Source organism: Zalophus californianus, chromosome 1, assembly GCF_009762305.2.
Source record: "Zalophus californianus isolate mZalCal1 chromosome 1, mZalCal1.pri.v2, whole genome shotgun sequence".
Taxonomy (NCBI): Eukaryota; Metazoa; Chordata; class Mammalia; order Carnivora; family Otariidae; genus Zalophus; species Zalophus californianus.
This window is the reverse complement of record NC_045595.1, coordinates 100,289,461-100,301,777: the sequence shown is the minus strand read 5'-3', so window position 1 is coordinate 100,301,777 and position 12,317 is coordinate 100,289,461.

Genomic DNA, 12,317 nt, shown 5'->3' with positions numbered 1-12,317 from the left:
TTTAAAGCAATTGCCTTCAGACATGGTTTCAAATGGGAAAGATTGGCTTTAAAAATGAAAACCGGTATATTGGGAAAGGTGCATTATAGCTGCTCGGCTAACCAATTGTTTCCCATTAGAAAGAATTAGAGAAGAACTAGATGCTCAAGTAACTGCTTTGATGCATTTGGTTCCTGGTAGCCTCAGGTGTTATAATTACCCTGTTAGGGGTGTTCCACTGGAGGACTACAGTCTTCTATTCAGGTCTATTTACAAGGTAATTTTTGGATTTAAAAGTAGAATAACTCAATAAGAGTTGTTCTCACTGGGAGTCATTCCAGTTCCCCCTAAGCTTCCATATAAAGATAGGATTTGAGAAACAATGAGTAAGATAATCCTTTTAAATCTTTCTCTTGATTGGAAGCAGTTCAATTTATTCCAAAGGCAGATTACCGTGAAAGAAATTCTAAATTAAACACATTTAATATGTCTTGCTCCTGGGATCTCTAGAAGTATTTTGAGATATTACATTTTGGTATCTAGGGGAATGTATCATGTTGTTTTAATCTGTCCAACATCTTTTACTCCTTCTTCTAATAATGACACCTCATTTCATTTGGGGATCTCGTTCTCTCCCCATACACCTCCCCCCAACCACCGTATGGAAGGCTCCACGTCTACAACCTCTGACCCCTGCTCAATGGTCAGGTAAGTAGTTGAGACTGTGCTATCACCGTGTCCTTCCACTCTGCGCCAGTGCTGCCTTGTGATCAGAATATTTCCCTGGAATTTTTTATAAGTCTCCTTTGGTTAGAGATCTACACATACACAAACACAAAGCATGCCAGTTTGGGAGACTGAAAACAGTACTAAAAAAATCTGAGGTTGAAAGAGGCTGTGCTGGAGTAAGCAGCCTCTGGGCTTCTCCAGTTTTTTTTTTAAATAAAAACTCCTTGTAACCTAGGAATCATATTGTTAAGACATCTCATATGTCAAAAAGCAGCTTGGGAGAGAAGAAGGTGCACGGTTTAGAATGCAGATGTATGTTGACTAGAATGCAGACTGCCACCGTATCACCTTAGCAAGCTACTTCTCTTCTATTTTATTGTCTGCTTAAAAATGTGTTAATGCTTACTTTAAAGAACAGTACATCTCAAAGTACTTACAACTGTAGGATCTCAGTAACATCAACAAGTATCTATGTTCCAAGCATCATGGAAGCAAATAACAAAAGCACAATTATTACCATAAAGATGATTACAAAAAAAGAAAAAGATGATTACAGTTAAGGAGTTACAGAAGTAAATGATCTCAATGTAATCAAACTGCTGTGAGAAAATAAGTGAAGTACTTGACTTACACCTTGAGCTATGGAAATAGAATCTGTAGTCCATAGGTTAAGGAGTTTGCCAGATAACAAATAGCATTACAGGCACACACTGACATGAAGAGCATTAAAACACATGCACGTGCGCGCACACACACGCACACACACACACACACACACACAGAAGAAACGCAGACTCTGTCCAAGAAAGAATGACTAGAAACCATGGGAAGAAATGGAAAATATACCAATCATCAGCACTGAGGTATCCTTGCACTATCATTTAGCTTCCTATTTACTACTCTTGGAATAGATTTTTAGCCTTCAATTAGGATATATAAATCTCAGTCCACAAAACTAGTGCCAAAAAAAGCCCCAAAAACCAAAAACAAAACACCCAACAAACAAACAAAAACCAAACCCAAACCACTGCATTATTTAAATTAACTTAATTTTGTCTCAGAATTCTCATTTTGTTTGGCAGGTTGGAAATTAAACTTAATTCCCTAATTCCCAATCCCTGCTCAGTCCCTTGTGTTTTCTTCAATCTGGGATATACCCTAGTGTCTCTGTAAGGGTTCTTCAGGCCCACCCGGCTCTACCTCTCCTGCTTTGCCTCTTCTGTACTACGATGGGGACATGCTAATCTTTGGGGAATCATTGCCCTGAGGTCCTACCATTTCCTCACAGCAATGCCAGTAAGCTTTCTTGCCATGGAAGCCCCAGAATCTCAACTCTTCATAGATTCTGAGAATCTCTTTTATATTCAGGAAAAGTCTTTTATCTATTTTAAGCATGGAATCTTAACCATATACTGAAGCCTACATTTGCAGAGAAGTGAATTTAGATCAAAGGAATAACCTCTGTCTGCAGTAGGTTTCATAATTCTCAGAGGTCGGGAAGAAGTAACTATTACAAAACACTCCAGCATTAAAAATATTTTAATAAATATTTACTGAGAACCTAATATGTCCCAGACATTCATCTACATGCTTAGATTCTAACAGTAAAGACAGACAATAAATAAAGACAAGAATACATTAAAAATTATAGAGTGTGTTAAAAGGTGATAAGTGCTATGATGACAAATAGAGCAGGTAAAGGGAGGTAGATGGGTGGATTTCATTTTTTAAATAGGGTGGACATGATAGGCATGGATGATTGAGATTTAGAGGAGGCAAGGCAGTTAGCTATGAGGTTATCTGAGGGAAGAGTAATACGAGAAAAAAAAAGGGTCTAAGTTGGGAAGAGCAGCAGTGTGTTTGAGGAACAGCAAGAAATAGTGGCTGAAGCTGAGTAAGTTAGAGGCAGAGGAAGCAGGAGATGAAGTCAGAGAGGTACTGAGGGCCAGTTCACAAATTACCTCTCAGGCCATTGTTGAAGGACACAGTTGTAGGAACTATTTCTCATTGAAATAGGAACCACTGAAGACTGTGGAGTATCTCTTAGATCTTTAAAAAACACATAATTGACACCACGTCCTCCCATCTTACTGAATAACATTTTTAAAGTTAACATAATAAAATTCAAATAAACCCTAAGGATTATAAAGCACCAAGTCCTTGTTTTCTAAACATAGAAGGTGATGAAATCATTTAACAGCACTCTTGAGTAACTTGAGAAAGGAAGCTGTATGTTATCACCAAATGAGATTTTCAAAGGGCCCATGGCAGGCTGAGCTCCTCTGCCAAACAACAGGGAGAGACCTTAAATTCTAGGTGCAGTTTACTTTAACACTTAGAATCACCTGGCAAATACAGATGAGCCAGAGAATAAGCCAGCTACTTTGCTGGCTAAGAGTCATTACTGTAAGACCTTACTATATGCAATACATTTAAGAGTGTCATGTGCAATATCATCAAAAATCATACAGTAGGATGTCAGCCTCAAAGGTTCAGGAGTATTTTAAATATTTATTTATTTTTTTAAGATTTTATTTATTTATTCGACAGAAAGAGAGACAGCGAGGAGTGGGAGAGGGAGTGGCAGAGGGAGAAGCAGGCTCCCTGCGGAGCAAGGAGCCCAATGAGGGGCTCAATCTCAGGATCCTGGGATCATGACCCAAGCCGAAGGCAGAAGCCCAACAACTGAGCCACCCAGGCACCCCTTAAATATTTATTAAAGTAAGAATTAGATGCCAATCTGAAAACTGTGCTCAACATGCATCTTTATTTCCAGATACGGGAAATGAGAAATAACTATTGTTCAAAACAAGCATTGTGATTAGTGGTTGATACTTATTGCTTTGAGTTATATCTGTATTCATGTGAAATACATAGAGAATGTTATCCACCAACTGTGAAATTGTTTTATGCGATTTTTACTTCTGCAGTTTCTAAAGGAACTGAGATGTAGCTTTGTTGTTACTACTGTTATTTCATTCCTAAAACTAAAAAGTTGAGAACGAACTTCTATGTCATTTTGTCTAGCATTCATTTAGCATTTTTTCAAATATTGCTATATAACAGTGTTTAAATTATCTGATCTCCAACTAAATTGTAAAGAGCTCAAAACAAGTAGCTCCAATAATTTTTTATACCACCTAGAGATATTTAACAAAGCCTGGGACAAATATGCTGGATAAATATGTAAGTGCAACTTTTAATATCCACACTTAGACTTTGGAAATGTGTGAAATGTTGTTTTTCCTAGTACATTGTTATTTTCGGGGATAGTATAAATCTGAAAAATCCACTAACTATATTGGTAGTCCTCTCCCTCCATGAATCTTTCATGCCAAACAAAGGGGGTAAGATCTTCTTACAGAGGGCAAAATTACAAAAGAAAAGGAAAAATTAGTAAAAACTAAGAAAATCTGTTCTTTTCTCTTAAAAAAATGGTTAAAAAATGTCAAAGAAGTCTTTTAGACAGAAAAGATAAAAGTAAGTCAAAGTACAGATAAAACACCAAAAATAAAGAAAAGAGTGCAAGCCAATCCTGTTTTGTTGATAGATATTGTTCACTGTCATCTTTCCATGGCAAAATTGACATGAGTGGTTTCTAGAATCATAACACCTGAAGGAATTCACCTTTTACTGCACAACCCAGTGGTGGTAAAAATGAGTTCCATTTTGTATTAAGAACATAATTTCTGGGCGCCTGGGTGGCTCAGTCGTTAAGCATCTGCCTTCGGCTCAGGTCATGATCCCAGGGTCCTGGGATCGAGTCCCACATCGGGCTCCCCGCTCAGCGGGAAGCCTGCTTCTCCCTCTCCCACTCCCCCTGCTGTGTTCCTGCTCTCACTGTCTCTCTCTGTCAAATAAATAAATAAAATCTTAAAAAAAAAGAACATAATTTCTCTAATCTGTGTTTTTTGAAGATTTCTAACCCAAGGATGACAAACAGGTAACAGTGCTGCTCTAAACATGTTTGCGAGCTGGCATCTCACCCAATTCTCTCTGGTCCTCTATGCACTTTTCCTTTCATTGTATTTTCTTGACTTCTATAGAAAGTTATGAAAGTCATGATGGCAGTGAGCACAGTGGATAAAGTTTGCAAAGAACCATGGTGGCCCAGGTCACAGAGGAAAAGTGAAAAGGGATGATGTGATGAGCTAGATATGTTACAGCTTAGAGGGAAGAAAGGCACCAGAAGAGCCCAGGCTGTTCCAACCTGCTACTGTTTGAGTCTTCCCCCAGCAGGGAACAGATCCTGCATGAGTGAGCCTTCAGATAATTTCAACCCCACAATCTGAGCCATCTGAGCACACTGAGTAAAGCACAGATGAGCTTATCCTTTTCAAGCCCTACACAGAGTACAAATTCATGAGGAAAAGAAATGCTGTGAAACCATTAAGTTTGGGGATGGTTTTTATGCAACATTAGGCACTGGAAACACAGGGAAACAGTGATTTAAATGATTGTGGTCTTTGCTCCAGAAATAATGAAGGCCAAAAGACATTTGAAAATTTCTTTGAAGTATCTAAAGACAAAACTATCAACCCAGAATTATGTATCTAGGCATTACATCCCTCAAGAATATGACAGAGACACATTTAGGTGAAAGAAAACCAACAGAATCTGTTCACAGCAGAGCTGTAAGACTAGAAATAGTAAATGTACTTCTTCAGACTATTAGAGAAACTCAGATCTTCAGCAATAAATAAAAAACATCAGAAATTTAGGCAAATTTGACTGTATAAAATAAAAATTACAGTATTTTTCTTTTGGAGATATAATACCTTGGATAACTATACCATAAAGGATGATGGAGGTGGGGTAAATGGACTATAGAATTGCAAGATTGTCTACATTTTACATGAAAGGTTACAATATTACCTCTAAACAGACTGTGAAAATCAGAGGATTCATATGTTCCTTGGAGGAGCCAATAAAAGTCATGTATAGCTAAGAATCTAATAGTGAAAATAGAATTTAAAAAAATAAATATACAAAACTAAGTGAGAAAGGAGTGCAGAGAAACAAGACAGAAGTGAGAAGCCAAGTAAAAATGATAAGTAATAAAATGTTAAACCCAAACATAAACATATCAGCAATTATATTAAATTCAAAGTAATTATTGATCTAATTAAAAGTAGAGACAGCCAGAATGGCTATATTAAAAAGACTTAATTCTATGTTGTCAACGTTTACTTAAAACAAAAATCCCAGGTAAACCAGGTGTGTGTATGTGTGTATATATATATATACACAACACACAGTTGACCCTTGAACAACACAGTGGTTAGGGGCACTGACCGCACCATGCAGTTGAAAACTCACATATAACTTTTGACCCCCCCAAAACTTAGCTACTAATAGCCTACTGTTGACTGAACACCATATTGATGACATAAACAGTCGATTAACACATATTTTGTATGTTATATGTACCATATATTGTGTTCCTATACTAAACTAAGCTAGAGAGAATGAAATGTTATTAAGAAAATCATGGGGTGGCTGGGTGGCTCAGTTGTTTAAACCAACTGCCTTCGGCTTAGATAATGATCCAAGTGTCCTGGGATCGAGCCCCACCTGGGGCTCCCTGCTCAGTGGGGCGTCTGCTTCTCCCTCTCCCTCTGTGCTCTCTCCCTCCCTCCCTCTCTCTCTCTCTCTCAAGTAAATAAATAAAATCTTAAAAGAAAAAGAAAATCATGAGGAAGAGAAAATACATTTATAGTACAGTACTGTATTTATCAAAAATTCCACATATAAGTAGACCCGCACAGTTCAAACCAATCTTGTTATATATATGCATACAGAGAGAAAGAGAGAGATGCAATCAATCCTCATAATTCACTGATTCTGTATTTGTGAACTCTCCTTCTCACTAAATTTATTTGTAACTGTCAAATCAATACTTGCAATGCTTTCATGATCATTCATAGACACGCACAGAACAGTGACAGATTTGAGTCTGTTGAGGTAAAAACAAACTCTCTGCCTTCTTGTTTCAGCTCTCACACTATTAAACTAAATTGTAATAAAAATACAGTATATTTGAAGGAGCATTTGGGACACAAAATATGTTTAAATGATTATTTTAGAACAAAAGAAAGTTCTAAAAGAAGTTTAAAGTATTATTTTAGGCTGCTTGATAAGAAAAGTACAGTAAACCCAAAAAAGTAGAAAATAAGATATAATAAAGATTATAGAAAGAAGGAATGAAAGAAAAAAATAAATATATTAATAAATCTGAAAGCTGATTCTTGAACAGATCAATAGAATTGATATATCCCAGGTTAAAGTGATTAAGTTAAGAAAGAGAGAGAGAAGATAAATAACCAAACGAAGAAAGAGAGGTTATCACTACAGATCCTTCAGACATTAAGTGGATAACAATAACCTATCATAAATAACACATTTGATATCTTAAATACAATGGGCAAATTCCTTGAAAAAATATAATTCCAAACATGACACAAGTTAATCTATAGGCCTGCACAATTGCAGCTAAAATTCCAATAGATTTTTCCTAGAAATTAACAAACAGATGCTAGCAATTTATAGACATGCAAACAATCTAGAAAAGCCTAAGTAGTTTTGTAAAGGAGAACATAGTTAGAGGATTTATATTCCTTGACTTCCAAGACTCATTCCATACTTATAGCAATCAAGAGAATGTGATTTGGTAAAAATCAGGCATTTGGATAAATGGAATAAAATAGAGACCCATGAAGGTCACTTGATTTTTCAGTAATGACACAAAGACAATTTAATGGGGAAAAAGGTAATAAAAAAGTAAATAAAAGTAAAATATAGTAAAAAAAAATGCTACATCCACATAGAAGATAACATAGGAAGAAATCTTCACAACCTTGCAGTAGCTATGGAATTTTTAGGTGGGACAAAGAAGCACACACCACAAAAGAAAAGGTGATATATTAGAATTAATCAAAATTAAAAGTTTTACCCTGAAGAAAGACAATAATAAGAAAATTAAGAGATAATACACCAACCGAGAGAAGTTTTTGCAATATATATATCAGAAAAAGGACTTGGTTCCTGAATATATCACAACTCAATAAAAGGAACCAAAAAATAAATGGGCAAAATATAAGAAACTTCATTACACAAAAGATGGTATATAAATAGCCAGTAAGTTTATGGAAAAGTTTTCAACATTATTTTTAACCAGGAAAGCACAAATTAAACTATGAAATATTACTGTATATGCAATGCAATAGATAAAACTAGAAAAATTGGCAATATCAAGTGCTGACAAAGTTGTGGGAGAATATGATGCCACTGACCCCACTGAAAACAGTGGCCACTTCTTTATGAAATGATCTAACAAGTATACACCTAGGTATTTACCCAAGAGATATAAAAATGTAAACAAATATTTATAGAAACTTTATTCACAATAGCCCAACACTGGAAAGAACCCAAGTGTCTTCCAACAGGTTCATGGCTAAAACAAAATGTGATATACCCATTCAATGGAAGAGTACTCAGAAATAAAAGCAATGGGCCATGGATATATGCACCAACATGAATAAGTCTCAAAATCATTATTCTTAGTGAAAAATTTCAGACAGAAAAGAATACATACCGTATGAATTCATATATGCATACATACAGTTCTCAAAGAGACAAAATATAATCTATAATGACAAAATGCAGATCAGTCTTTACCTAGAGCTGAGTACAACAAGATTAATGAATTGTAAAGAATCACAAGGAAACTTTGGGGAAGATAAAAATATTCTATATCTGGATTGTGCTGTTGGTTTCACAGATATATACTTTAATGAAAATGGCTGCAGTTTGTTATATTTGTAAATTATACAAATAGAGTTGATTTAAAATTTTATATACAGTATACATACAATGGAATATTATTTAGTCTTAAAAAAAGGAATTCTGACACGCTACAGCATGAATGATCTTGGAGGATATTAAAGTGAAATAGGTCAATCACAAAAAAGACAAATATTGTACTATTCCACTTATATGAAGTACTTAGTGTGGTTAAAATCATAAAACAGAAAGTAGAATGGTGGTTGCCAGGATCTGGGGGTAAGAAGAAATGTGGGGTTACCGTTTAATAGATAGCGAGTTTCAATCTTACAAGATGAAGAGTTATGGAGACAATCAGGGGTGCTAGATTCACAACAATATGGATGTACTTAATGCCACAGAACTATATATTACAAATGGTTAAGGTGGTAAAGTTTATGTTGTGTATAGTTTACCAGAATAAAATTGAAAAAGAATCATCATGTACAGCTACTGGCACAAGGAATAAAATTATTACAACTGAATACTCATCAAAAATGTTGCCCATTACTGCATTTTTGGGGTATATTTCTGATGAGAGAATTTCCATTCTGTGCATCAATGCATCCTCTGCTTACAATTTTACACTTCTGATTATTAACTATCTAACTGATGGCTCCAGACATCTCAAGCCCTGCTTCTTACTCACTACCTACATATTTCCTTTGCTAGGCATGCTCAAACATTTTGACCTTACACCTTTTCAACCATGAAACCTATTTTGTCATGATATCAAGTGAGCTGTAGTAGATGAAAACAGTATTTCTGGAAGCCATGCCCACATTCAATGACTTTCAATTATTTAATTATACAGGCAAGTGATTATGAACACATAAGTATAGACTACTAAACTCAACCCAATTATCCTCAACTTACCTTTACATTTGTCAGAGTGACCTTTTAATACCACCAGACAGGAGGGGAAGTGAAATAGAGGGACATCATAGTAGGGAGATAAAGCAATCTCAGCCAATTATTGTTAAATATCCTAAATTTATAGTAATTATTATTATTTTACAATTTTATAGCTATATTAACTTACTGCTAGTTCCACTAGAAATTCCTCAGAATGGGATTCTGCATGTGATGAATCTTAAAGTTTAAGCTTCATCAATTACCCCCAAATCCACTTCTGATCTTGTAAAACTGAACAAGTACTTCTATGCTCCATAAGGACATGGAAACAAAAATCCCTGGAATTTAAGGGAACTACGTGGATACAGACAATGAAAATACTAGTAGCATCTATAATGGACTACAAAGTAAATTTCCTTCCCGCAGTTTATAAGTACCACATGGAACACTGAGATCTGTGTGTGACTCTGTCTAGTGAAAATAATGGAGTCCCAATAATTATAATATTTGACCTGTCCACTAACCTGGAAAGTTGGGAGTTAAGAGTTAAGTTGACAAAATATTTCCATTCCAGACTCAGATTTGTAGTTGTAAAGTGATACCCACAAAATAAGAAACAAAATGAGCATATTCCTTATCTCTGTGTTAATCAATACTGGAAATCCTCTCCCCTCTCTTTGTTAAACAATACTGAGTGTAAGTGAAAGTAACGTAGCTGTTTGCTCCAAGAAATACCTTCTCTTGGAAGATGATGAAACTGTGAGCCAACTAAAACAGCTTACTTATTAAAACTTACTAAGACTCATTTTAAGACCTTTTCCTTACTGTGCCCTCCAATCCAAAATTAGTATATCCTAATTTCTGTCTAATCCAAACTAGTCTCCTACCTTGTAATACATGCCTAAAAACCATCCAGTCTTGATCCTGAAATATTACAACAGCTTCTCCTGACTTCCTCTTCTGAAACATGATCAAAGTTCCATTGAGGTGGTGTTTTCCCTTTCTGAAATAAATCTAATAAACCTGGCTTTATTTAATTAACAGCTTTTTTTTTCCTGGTAGACTTTAAGAAGTTTATAGTTGACCCAGAAAAACAGTAGACAAATGACTTGTAGATAGCAGACACTTGCAAGTTCTCAAATTTTAAACAAGTGTCTTTCTTATTGAGATACTTTAATCTACACCCTCTCATGGAATGAACTCAAACCAAAGACTTGGCCTGAATGCAATTGACATGTAAAGCATATAAGGATTGCTTAATTAAGATTAGGACATGGGTAAAAAGTATGGACAAGAGTGAACTTTGCACTTTTGTGATATCCAGAATTGCACCAGACACTCTCAGAAATATGGCAAATGCTTCTTGTGGTACCTTTTATTGAATAAAGGTAAGAGATACAGGATATATTAACTTTTCTCTTTTTCCATTGTTGATCAACTTAAAAAATTATTTTAATTATCTGTGTTTTCCTTTCCTCATCATTACAATCCTAATACTCTCTACCTTCTAATTAAGATGAAAATATAATATGATATAATTATGGTTTTAAAATATTTCTCAGTTCTGTAAGAATCATTTAAAAGGAGTCTATATTAAAACTGAATTATTATTAAAAAGTAATGCTTTCTACTTTCAAAATAATTAATGAAGACACTTCATGTTATCTATGTTCACTAAGACATAAATGCTAACTGAGCACCAGAAAAAATAACTTAAAACTATTTTAATTAAACATTGGATTTTCAGAACTGAAAGAAATCAGTTTTGTCAGCTATTTGTAAACCCAAAGAATAGAATTCACAGACTGAAATTAGCTAAAGGTCAATCATAAAATGAATCAGTTTTTAAATACTAATTAGTGTTTTACCGTTGTATGAGAACATTGTGAATATAAAATTGCATAGTGGACATTAAAAATAAAAGGTGTGGTAGATTTAATAATTTATTCCTCCCACACTAATCAGGATTTCTGACTATTTCATTTCTCAAACACAATTAAATTTCCTTTCTCTCCATCCTTCTTTTTTTCCCCTTTGTGGATAGACTATTGATATAACTTTTAATTCATCTATGCTAATAACTAAGGGGAAATACTATTTTAAATTAAATAGTATTTTTAATTAAATTTAAAAGTTTTTTTACTTGTTTATACATCACACTTCATTATTTTATGTCAATGGAATACTTTGTTCCGGAAAACAATGTGTTCTCCAAATACAATCATTTTATTAGATTCATTATTCCCCCAGGGCTTGCTCTCATCATAACAACTGTATCTCTAGTTAAGGTCATTTGTATATATGAATTAAAAAATTGAGATAATGGTAGTAACTGTGAGATTATTTTAGGATAATATACTCTTTTAGGAAATACCTCATTCGTGTGGTCCAATATGCTGACATCAGTCTCATGATGCACAAATATAGTAGGTACAGATAGAAACTTAATATGTATGTTGTTCTTCCCTGAAAAGGATCACAGATAAAGATCTTGGAGGAAGTATAAGTAGTTATAAAGGCAAAAATTTTTGGAGAAGAGAAAATCAGGGTAAAGAAAGATTTTCTGATTTTTCCTCCTAGGATCATTTGAGTTGAAAGAACAATAACTTCAACCCAGTTTTCCCAGCTCCAGTGATCTCTCTACCCATTCCCCATTTCTTTAGAATAGTTTTAGATTTACAAAAAATTGAGCAGATTGTACAGAATTCCCCTGTAACCATCACTCCCTCCCCCCACACAGTTTCCTATGTTATTAACTTCTTACATTAGTGTGGTATATTTGTTACAATTAAAGAATACTGATACATTATTACAGTTTATCCAGCTATCCAAAAAAGAGCATTCCTCTGAAACCTTTGATAGGCTGAAATGACATAAAGAGAAGAAGCAATTACTATGTTGTAAAAGCAAAAATCCTCTTCAGATTTCTTTTT